Source organism: Triturus cristatus, chromosome 8 (genome assembly GCF_964204655.1).
Source record: "Triturus cristatus chromosome 8, aTriCri1.1, whole genome shotgun sequence".
NCBI classification, from domain to species: domain Eukaryota; kingdom Metazoa; phylum Chordata; class Amphibia; order Caudata; family Salamandridae; genus Triturus; species Triturus cristatus.
This window is the reverse complement of record NC_140591.1, coordinates 187,538,352-187,550,308: the sequence shown is the minus strand read 5'-3', so window position 1 is coordinate 187,550,308 and position 11,957 is coordinate 187,538,352. Positions and strand designations below refer to the sequence as shown.

At 43.0% G+C, this 11,957-nt stretch overlaps 1 long non-coding RNA gene across 1 annotated transcript; it reads left to right on the top strand.

The window, feature by feature from the left end:
• Positions 1-9,295: 9,295 nt before the first annotated feature.
• On the top strand, positions 9,296-11,093 carry LOC146801795 (uncharacterized). The gene is made up of 5 exons (XR_014968072.1): positions 9,296-9,417; positions 9,520-9,615; positions 9,727-9,837; positions 10,176-10,287; positions 10,618-11,093. It is a non-coding gene; the product is annotated as an uncharacterized LOC146801795 (long non-coding RNA).
• The last annotated feature ends 864 nt before the right edge of the window (positions 11,094-11,957 follow it).

Here is an 11,957-nt window from a genome sequence, read left to right as displayed (position 1 = left end):
GGAGGGAGCAGTGCATCAGTGGAGCAGGACGGGGGGAGAATAGGGGAGCAAGTCAGGGAACTTAGGACATAGCAACATCGGGCAGATGGGGAGGGATCTTAGGGGCAGTTTAGCAGGGGAGAGGAGAGTGAAGGGCAGAAGTGGGGCAGGAGTCGAGAGGGCATGGTAGCAGTGGGGTAGAAGAGAAGATGAAGAAGAAGATGGAGGAGGAAGGGGAGGGGTAGGGAAGGAGAATGAGGGGAAAAGGAGAAGAGGAGAGAGGAGATGAGAGGAGCAGTACTTAGGAGGCATTATGACGGTGGAGCAGGGCAGCAGGAGGAGGGGGTGGGGCAAACAATCGGGGTGGAAAAGCAGGGAAGGAGAGAGTGGAGGAGGTGGAAAGGGTGGCTAATGGGGAGAGGGAAATAACCCACCTTGTGTTTTGTATAGACCGGACAAGTCGCCATCAGGAGGGGCGGAATGCTATACGGTAATACTGCTTCATCTGACTCAGAATAAGGCCACCATTTCCAGAGGATGGAAACACTACACCACCATCAGATACCCACTGCCAGCGAAACTGGACAAACACAAATCTTATTTGTGCCATTGGAGAGACACAAACTGTCCTATGTACCAGTAAAACGGATGCGCACCCATCCACCATGCTCCCAGTCAGTGCCGCCGGGACATCTGCCCCAAGGGTACGCTGGATAGAGTACAATTTCAAAGATGCTCTCTCTTCTGGTGATACGCATTTCATCATAAGGTGAAAAGAAACTCCAGTTGTAGTGCCCGCGATGCGCGAAATCAGAGACTGACAAACACAACTACTGCCGGGACACGCACAGATTGTTTTATCAAACACCATCTGACAGCCGAGCGGTGGAGCAGCCAAAGTTTTAGGGACACATCGGCGCGCAGACTGCAGCACCGGGCAGGTGCATGGGTAAACACAAGCATCGGGTGTGTCCCTTGCACACAGCGTTCTTCTAGAAACATGAATAGGCGCAGGTGTGCAACTCACTTCGCACATACACAGGGCAGGGTGGGGCCCGGATATGGCAGTGCTGCTGTTCACACGGCGCTGCTGATTCAGAGATAGGTCTGGCCCAGAGGTGGGTCCACGCTCTGACAGGATCAGGATGTCCGGGCCCGAAGGCTGACCAGGGCCAGACTGGGAACCAAAACCGGCCCTGGAAAGTGCTCGGCAGCCCCCCCCTCCCCTCCCCCCCCGGGGTTGGGGATGCCGCCGAGCTCTTTGCCAGGGCCGATGTTCAGCTGATTTTGTTACAGGGCCGAATTTGCAGCTATGCTGCAAAAACGTCCCTATAACAAAAACGGCCCCCAGGGGCCCAACACCGGCCCCCACCCGTGCGGCCCACCGGGGGATTGTCCGGTGCCCGCTATGACCAGTCCAGCCCTGAGATTGACGCTGGCTTCTGGACAGCAGAGAGTATAAATCCACAGCCTGCCTGTGCTCGGTATCCAGTGGCCTACACACTTGGACAGGTTGCCCTCTACACTGAGCAGCGCCCCGAACATCGCAGGTAAGACAGGTGCCGAGTATGACGGATCACTGATTTGAGAGTTCGCTGTACAGGAATGTGCATGGCCTAAGATTCACAGGTTCGGATAGGGCATGCGACGGGGTGACATTTTTGTATGAAAAGCGCATATTTAAATATGAGCGTCGAGTCTGGAATTACCCACCGAATTTGGGCTTAAAGAAAGATTTTATAAATTACTTGCAGCTATTTTCTGCATGGGCATGATGCAAAACGATGGAGAGAAGCCCACCCTCCTCCCCCCCCCCAAAAAAACACTTGTAACTCGGGGATATTCATAGGCCTTGAGCTGACTGAGGGGCTTTGAATAGTCTGGGTGGACTTGCGCTGCCAGGACCCGTGTTATACCCGGGGTGCTTCCAGGCCTATTGGAGTCCTCTCTCTGTCTCTCTGCCTGTGCGTCCATCCTGACAGAAAGTACATCCAGTATGATAGAAATAAGAAATGTAGCCTGGGCGATAGAACAGTAGAGGTCATTTGAACTTGGTCATCGACATCACTGGCACTGACTGACCGAGGTACCAATTCATTATGGTAGCAGCTCTGCACAGTGCTTTAAATGGAAATGCTTGAGAAGTGCCGGTACTCTCCAATTATAAGTATTACCTCACTCTTGATCGGTGCCAGTACTCTCCCTCTCAAAATAAACAAGTTATGAGTAGTCCTCTGCTTATTGCTCTGTTTTGTTGTTGTCAGAATGCAAAGAGAAAACAAGCGGCTGTGAAAGTGAAAGCGATCGCGAAAGCGATCGCGATTATAAAACAAGTGGGGGGAGTGCGGCCGAGAGCAGGGACAGGCAGCGTTTCCCTTGCGGGAGCGAGCGCAGTAATTGCTACCATATGGTGCTGCTTGCTCCCGCAAGGGAATCACCAAACGTGCACGTGTTGCCATTCAAAGCAATGCAACGTGTGCACGTTTTTGCCTGAAAAAGGGAATTGATGGCTAAAGCCTTTTTTCTATGCAGCGCATGCACGCTGCTTAGGCGAGACCTAAAAAGACTCTAAACTTGACACAATTGCCCTGCTGAATAATTTAGCTGACAAGGGTCACAAAGTTTTTTAGTCCATCATATTAAAATAGGAACAAGGAAAGTTTCAAAAGAAATTTTTCTGCAATTCTGAAAAATGAATCCTCCTACCGCCCAAAGGGACGTTAGGATGTTTCTGGGAATAGTTGGCTACTGGCATCAGTGGAATCAAGCTTTTTCTTGATTGCACAACTTTTACTAAGGTTGACCCATGGTCATATCAATGATCCGGTACCATTTTATGAAGAATGTTTAGAGGCCGTCCGGGTGTTAAGAGGAAGTTTAAGTAATGCACCCACCTTCGGAATACCTGATTACAATTTGGAATTTTATCTTTTCTGTCATGAGAAAGGAGGGTGTGCACTTGCAATTATAACACAAAAACATGTGGAGGATTTACGAGGCCAGTGGCATATTAGCTCTGTTGGATCCAGTTGCTAAGTCTACCTGGTTGTTTGAAATCAGTTGCAGCATTTTGCATTGGAATTGAACAAAGTGAAGGTACTGTAATGGGGCATAAATTCATTGTATTTGTTCCACATTCTGTTGAGATTTTGCTGATTCGTACACAAACTCAGCAGATTACAAACAGCTGAATGACCATATATTAACAAGTAATAATGGCAGCTGGAAACATCTCAAGAAGAAGATATAATTTTTTTAACCCTGCGGCATTGCTTTCAAACAAAAGCTGTGTAGACAAAGACCGAAGTGATGATAATGATGATGTTGATGATGTAAATGAACCAGAGCATGACTACATCAGTGTTACAGAACTAAGGGGGTCATTAGGATAGCGGTGAACCTGCCACCGGCAGCCCGCCAGTGGCAAGTTTACCGCCATCGTGCGGCCATTCTCTGCCCACCAGATGAGGATGGTGGGCGGAGAACTGGTGGACGGAAAGCCCGTCTGCCACGTGTGCAACACAGGCAATCATTTCGATTGTCTGTCGGACCTGGCCAGCATTTATAAACTGATGGCGGTGCCTAGATTAGGATGCTGCATTCTGCAAGCCTTTGAATGGTGGTTCCTCCGCCATTCAAAGGTTGGTGGAGATTGGCTTTGGGGGCATGTTGCGGGCCCCCCTTGTGCAGGGGCACTTTTGTTTTGTACTTGGGAGGCACCTATGGTGCCCCCCTACATTTCCCTGCACCAGGTGGCAGGCACCATGCGGTGCCTGCTGCGTAGTGCAGGGAAAAACAAATGTACACTTTTAGCAGTGGGGAAGGTGCTTCACCCAGCAGCACCCGCCGCAATGTTAAAGCTGCATTTTGCGGCCGCCAAAATTACTAGTGCGGGACCGCCGCCATATAGGCGGGTGGTCCCTATCCCCGGGACGATGGCGGACAGACTAAAGTCCGTCCGACATCGTAATGAGCCCCTAAGTACCAAACAAAGACCAGATATTAAAGAAATTTGTCTGGAAATGGCTGATCTGACTTTGAATGTTGATGGTTCCTGTTTAAGAGACCTATATGGAGCACTGAAGGCTGTCTATGTAGTATGCTCAATTTCTGAAGTTCTTGAAGCATCATATCTGCTGAATGTAACTTCAGCATAAGTGACTGAGTAGGTTGCATTGACAAGAGCTTGTTATTGGTCAGAAAATATGAATGTGACAATGTATAATGACAGCCAGTATGGTTTTGCAGTGGTCCATGAATTTGGTCAATTGTGGTCACAAAGGGGATTCATGACATCTTCTGGAGCTCCAATTAAGAGCAGTTTCTATATACTTGATATATTAAGCAATACAACACCCAGAGGAGACTTTTGTAGTCAGCTGAGCTGCTCATACTTCTGGAAAAGATATGGTCACTCTTGGAAATAAATATGCTGAGCAGGTGACCGGATGTTGTGCACATGAGGACAAAACAGTAATTCAAGGAACAAAACAAGATGAAGAAAGAGAAAATTCCATTACAAATAAAGATGTGAGTTGTATCTTGCTAAATCTAGTTCTGACTTCTTTAAGTGAATTGAGAGATCTCCAAGGCTTCAGAGGATGAGAAAATGGGAAATTTGGGGTTATAACAAAAATTATCAGAACCTATACAGCACTCTTGAATATCAATATGTTTTGCCTGACTCAATGTTACATCCAATGGCCAGGTATTTCCACAACCAATCACATGCAGTGAGAAATTGCACTGTGAGGACTTTTATTAAGCATTGTGCAAATACAAAATGTAGAAATGCTGCTGAAGATTTGTGCAGGCATTGTCTGACATGTTCTAAGAATAATCAAGTTTGCAAGACAAATGTACTTATGAGTCATACTGGCAAATCAGAGGGTCCATTTACAAGATGTCAAGCAGATGTTGTTGAAATGCCACTTTACAATGGACTTAAATACATTCTTGCAATTGCCTGCCTGTTTTCTAAATGATTCGAAGCCTATCCCACTTGGAGACCAGACAGCCTGACAATTGACAACCTTTTGTTGAGAGAATTAATACCAAGATTTGGCACGCCCACCTCTATTGAGACAGATCGTGGCTCGCATTTTAAAATTGAGATTTTAATACTGATTTCTACAGCTTTCCAAATTGATCAGAGGTTCCATTAGAATTATCGTCCTCAATTTTTTGGAGTAGTTGAGAGAATGAAGGGAACCATTAAAAAAACGGCCTGAAGTTTGTGTTTTGACTGTTTTAAAATAGCCAGATGCTCTTCCTCTTGATTTTTTGAGTATCAGAAATACTCCTGACAAAAAGGCTGGTATCTCGCCCATGAAGTACTAATGGGCAGAGAATGAGATTGTCACTCAAATAACTTTATTTGACCAGAAACATCATAAAAGACAGATGGAAATAACCAGAAAAAACAATCAATCAAAAAATACAGATCACAAGATTGAATGAACACATTAGATTAAGAAAACAGATTAAAAACAGATTAAAAACATCATAAAATACCAAATATAAAATGCACGAAGACCATCAAACTGGCGAATTTCACTGGACTCCATATTTCATATGTTTAATTACATACTGAATAAAACTAACTACTGTCAGACATACACTCAGGGAGGGCAGTGGTTGTAATTTAAACATAGCTTGCTTGTATTGTCTTAGATTATTTCCCTTTAAAATCTTAAAAATATGCGTTCCTAATACCTAAATAAAGTTTACAAAATAGCATAGGGTGCAAAGTAGATTGTAGATTGTGCACAGAGGCTGTCACATGGGCACACATCCAGGCTTGTTGTATACCTAACTGGTTCTGGAAAGGCAACCATAAGCACAAGGTGCTTAGTCTCAGCCTAGTCAGCAAAACCTGCTATTTGGTATTTACCCAGGTAAGGTACAACTCCATACCAGGTCTGGAGTTTAAAAAGCTGTGCTGGAAAACTGTCCTTTGATATTCTCTGTGCAGTCTCTTTTATTTCTATTGCATCTCCAGAAGTAATACTTTACTTTTTGTTTAAAGGCCGGTGAAAGGGATTATAGACTGGTATAACATTAATGAATGCCCAGGCTGATATTTATGATTTTTATGTACATTATGTACATTAGCCGGGGGATTTTGGTGACTTTATCCAGATTCATACAACCCCTAACCACCTTGTGACTAAAATCAGTCAATCAATCAAGGATTTGTAAAGCATGGCAAATAGCCCATCTCAAGGAGCTGTCTTTGTCCAAATAGACAGCCACAAAAGAAGCAGTCAGATTCTATTAAGATTGCTAACATAATGCAGGCTTGGTTCAGCATGACTAATGTGGGTAGCAGTACTTTGAAGAACCACCAACAGCCTTTTTAAGCAACCATTTTCAACTCTCTGTATGGCGGGATTATCCTTAAACCCCCAAATGTTGCTGTTGTGAAACATTTGGATCTATATACGGCCATAAGCTTCCTAAGAGTTTTGGATCCAAGGTATGGTATGTACTTGAAAAGTGCCTCCACAGTACAAGCACACTTTGCTGCTGGCTGGCTTGTTGTTCCAAATCATGCTCGTGGCCACACGCAGGAAGAGCTGCCTCGGTGCTCGCCATGTACGCCTTGCACGCTGTGTGTGATCTTGTTCCTGCTCCTGACTCTGCTGCCTCTGGGGGAGCTTTCTATCACCCCAGAAGGGGATCATTGCTGCGGCTGGCAGCATGACTTCCTTTTATATCACCCTCCTTCATTGTCTTCTGCCCTTACCTCCCCTCCCCGCTGGTTAATCTCTTCCACTGCGGATGCCTGGACCGCAGATCATTTACCAAATAAGTTGAGAGAGACTCGCTACGCTGTGGCCTTCTTTGTCTAGCAGCTGCTTCTCTGTTGTATCCTGGGCCACTATTTGTGACGTAGCCAGCGGTGCAGTGGGGCCCAGCCTCGGGGAGCCGGGGTCTGGCCCCCGCACAGAAGCTTTGCCGGTGGAGCTAGCGGGCAGTGGGAAGATCCTTGGATGTGAAACTTCAGGCAGATTCTTACGGAATTGAAGACACGCTGCATGATTGGGCTGGACAATCTTTTACCAATTTTGGGGGAATCAATTTCATTAATTAATTTCATATAGCTACAGTGTGACATGCCTGGATTTTAGTTGAGTATCCTAATTAACAGTGTCCATCTATTGGGCAGAGTGACTATTAGAAAGCTAAGAAGCCACTCAATTCTACTGAAAAGGCAATCTGCAGCACAGAGAGTAAAAGGAGGAAGAAAGAAATATCTTTAAGCTGGCTCATTAGAGTGTTTTCCTTCCATTCCTGATTTTTTCCCTAAACAGAAATCTTCACTATTAGTCCCCAAAAAAGAATGAAATCGTGGTAGAAGAGTGTAAATCCCAAGAAATAGGCTCAAACAAAACAACTGAGAGCACTCCTCTAAATACATCGGGAAACTTTGCCAAAGTAATGGAGAGAATCACTCAGAAATGATACCCCTCCATTACACTCTCCATGGTGTGGAGTTGAATATATTGGCTCATGAGATGACAAATAAACACCAAAGGAAACATTAAGACCTTTTAATCGCACACTGAGTAAAGGGTCGGCGGATACTAATGATCCTTTTATTCACCAGGAAATTATGTGCATATTTCTGAAGCATTACAAGTATTACAAAAAATTCTAGAATCAATGCTGTTGCGTCTTGAAAAAACTGCAAGTAACCAATATAACAAGGGGAACCCCTGTAGAAGGATGAAGGTAGAGACTCAGGGGAAAGAAACTCAACAAAGAAAGAAAGGTACTCTACCTATTTTTTTTCTAAATGTACAATGTATCATATCATAAATGTGCTGACACTTAAACAAGACCCATATAAAGCAAGGACATTTCAATACATAATCAAAGAAGGATTTTGTTCGTATTTTTATTTTTTGTTTTAATCAATTTAGACTGAAGGATTCAAGAGGTGAGTGAAATCCTCAATAGTTTATAACAAACACAATTTCGTGAGCCACAAAACCAATAATAGAAACAGAAAGGTCCCAATCACTATCGCGCACATACAGACATACACACTTATACCGGTACCATATCACACCTTAAAAACAAAACTCAAACATCTACTCATAAAAAGCCACTCATCAGATAGGGGTCCAAAACAGATTTGCCTCGTAAATCAATATATAGGTTAAAGCATGTGAGCATTCAATGCTGCGCTGAAGAGAGCATGTTCAAAATACAAGATTTAGGGCTTAAGTGGACCCCTTGGGAGCGCCGACGCGCGTTTCGGTGAACGCACCGAAATGCAGGTGCCACCTTCCTCAGGGCGAACAAGGAAATGGTTTAGGCGTTTTGGCTGGGACCTAACAAAAATAAGAAAAGCAAATCAAATCAAACAAAAAGGGAGCAGTTCAAGTGTCATTAAGTCCAACATTAGACGAACCAGACATGGAGCCCCCCTAGTAGATCATTGGACGGCTATGGGACACTCTGAGACTGACCTGCGTTGGACGATCTTAGAAAAGATCCGCCAACAAAGGGGCTCTGACAGCAATAATGTCCGCAAAAAGTGAGAAGTGTACTGGATTTTTGTCCTTAAATCTAAGGACAAGGGACTAAATGAATCCCTTCCATGGGAAAATGCCATTCTTTAAGCCTTAATACTCTCCCCACCTCCACGTTACCCCTGATCTTTCACCCTTTGTCTCAGCCCTTTAGCTCTGAGCCATTTTAGATTACGTGGATATCCATATGTAGGCGAGCTTCGGAACTTAGCAGAACTTACTTTGAACTAGCGCCTTTTCTATACCATCTGACGCCTGGATGTTTCTAACACAGTGATTTGGATATTCCTATCACAGTGATTTGGATCCTTCTGAATATGTCCCTTATTGCTAAACATATATAATTTAGACATATATAATAGATGAACAGATCCCGCTCGTTTGACCATGCACTGTTCATTTTCCGTTTTTCTAGAATCAGACTTCGCCCGGGCCCTTATTTCATTTTACTTTATTTCATGTCACATTATTTCATTTTATTTTACTTATATTTATTCCTCTCTTTCTGCATGGACAATTATTTCTACGTTTTTGTTTTCTATTTTTCTACCAGTATCATCCCAGCACTATTCTATCTACATGCCCGTGCTATTTTTATTCATTTAAAACGCCTGCCCTGCACTGTTCCATCCCATCACTTATGTGATCTTCACTGCTTTAAAGCCCCTGCTTTACATTACTCTTTGCTCCTTTAAACCTGACCACGCCCCCCTCCTCATTTTTTTCATTTGTTCTCTCATTTACCTCCGTGCATTGGCCTATTTAAACGGCCATCTGACCATTCCGAGCGCTTACCTGATCGTCTATGATTCTCCCGCTTTTGAGGAATCTTCGTTTTTCGCCGGAGTTTTGCGCTCTGACGATGTGAATCTCCACGCGGCGCCTTTGTCTTCAGGTATTTCCCTTTGACTCTGTGGCTCCCCTCCTGATAAACAGTTGTGTCTCCCCTCCCGGTTTTTCCCTAGATTAATGTTCTTTCATTCATTTATTTTTTCAGGCCTCCAATTACTCGTTTTGCTGATATCCTCCACAGCGAGTTGAGCCTGCTCCTACCTTTTTTCTTTTATTGTGGCATACACCCTTGTTCCCTCAGGTATGGCCCCCTTACTTTTTTTATCTTTAGACCCCGTAGAGCTCTGGCTCTGCAATATCCTAAACGAAATTTTCCACGAGTTTTGTTTATATTTCCTTTTTTTATCATTAGGCAGTGGGCTTTTCTAGCGTCATCAGGGATCTTTATCCCACCATTATGTCGCCGTAAATCTATAACTAAAAGGATTCAACTTTGACGGCGAACCCAATACTCCCCTATCAGGTAACTTTTCTATCCCGCCTTATTTGTTACCCTTTCTGACTGCCTTTAAAATACAGTTTAGAGAGTTTTCTATCCGTCTTCTTTTGTACACCAGCACGCTATGGATAGTCTTCCCCACTTTATTCCTGTATGTTTTTTGGCTATTGTGCTGACCACTAGTTTTTCCTTCCCTAATTTTTATTTAATTTAAGGCAAGAATTTGTCGCCTTTCCATTCTCCATATATTAGAAATTCATACACTAGAATGATGACGATATGATTCTTCATTCTTTGCTTATTCAGTTAGAGTTCTATTTGCTCTATTTTCTCTCTTTTTCGTCCTTTTTATGTTTACCCAGCAGATTTTGTTCCTATGAACATTCCTGACCCCCGTTTTGCCGCCTGAGATCAGATATTCTTCTTGCCTGTGTCCTCACTTGGACCTATTTGCAACTACTTGATTCCCCACAGGTGAGCGCTAAAACGATCATTCTGCCTTCCTTTTTTTTTTTTTTTTTTTCCCTGAACTAGAACTAGAAACATGGTGCTAATAAAGCATACTATATGCTCCTTCTCCTCTCTCTGGAAAACAGGACTCGTCAGTGTTCACGTTGCTCTATTGAATAATGCAATTTCTCACTAGATATTAATGTTTAAACAAATTCTTTTATGATGCTTAACACTTATGACATATGACCTTGTTGTTGTTTAGTTCTCTATTTGAAACCAATGATGTTATTTAATGACACTTGAACTGCTCCCTTTTTGTTTGATTTGATTTGCTTTTCTTATTTTTGTTAGGTCCCAGCCAAAACGCCTAAACCATTTCCTTGTTCGCCCTGAGGAAGGTGGCACCTGCATTTCGGTGCGTTCACCGAAACGCGCGTCGGCGCTCCCAAGGGGTCCACTTAAGCCCTAAATCTTGTATTTTGAACATGCTCTCTTCAGCGCAGCATTGAATGCTCACATGCTTTAACCTATATATTGATTTACGAGGCAAATCTGTTTTGGACCCCTATCTGATGAGTGGCTTTTTATGAGTAGATGTTTGAGTTTTGTTTTTAAGGTGTGATATGGTACCGGTATAAGTGTGTATGTCTGTATGTGCGCGATAGTGATTGGGACCTTTCTGCTTCTATTATTTGTTTTGTGGCTCACGAAATTGTGTTTGTTATAAACTATTGAGGATTTCACTCACCTCTTGAATCCTTCAGTCTAAATTGATTAAAACAAAAAATAAAAATACGAACAAAATCCTTCTTTGATTATGTATTGAAATGTCCTTGCTTTATATGGGTCTTGTTTAAGTGTCAGTACATTTATGATATGATACATTGTACATTTAGAAAAAAAATAGGTAGAGTACCTTTCTTTCTTTGTTGAAAACTGCAAGTAACTCGGACCATAACCTGGAAAGTCTAACTGCAATACTGAAATCTCTTACCATGAAAAATATTCCTGAACCAGAAATTGAAGGACGTCTAATACAAGACGGAAAAAAGATACACAGGTATATGTGGAAAAACCGGTAAAAAAGGATAAAAACAAACTCTAACACGGGCACCACAAACAGGAAAAAAATCAAAAGATTGCGTGCAATAAAAATCGGAAGCAGACAGACCTAGGAACTGTATTCTGAGTACGCAAATTGTTGTCTGAAGGCTAACAGGACCATTAAGAGTCCTCAGTGCAAGGTTCTCTTCCTTGTTATTCAATCTTCAAAAAATAAAAGAAAATGATTCATAGAATAGGAGAAGTGAGCACAAATATAACATTAAAAAAACACAACCAACAAATGACAGAAGTCCAAAGTACCATGAAAAGGAGGAACTGAAAAGGAGAAACCATAGAATCCCAAAACACAACCAATCCGAATAAAAGTTGAGATGAAAACGGTGTCCGAAGATAATATTAGCCTGCCTATCAATGAGATAATTTTAGCAATTGGGATGGAGACACATTCAGCCCCCTCTCTTACATCCAATGTTAATGTTAATATAAATGAGGGATTAAATCCAAAGGCCCCTGAATTTAATTCTATGATTTTCTTTCAGGAGGATTTGGAGCTTAGAACCGGAACTTCAGAAGCAAACCTAAATTCCTAGCCAAAGACTTAACTGATGGAAAGTAGCCACTTATTA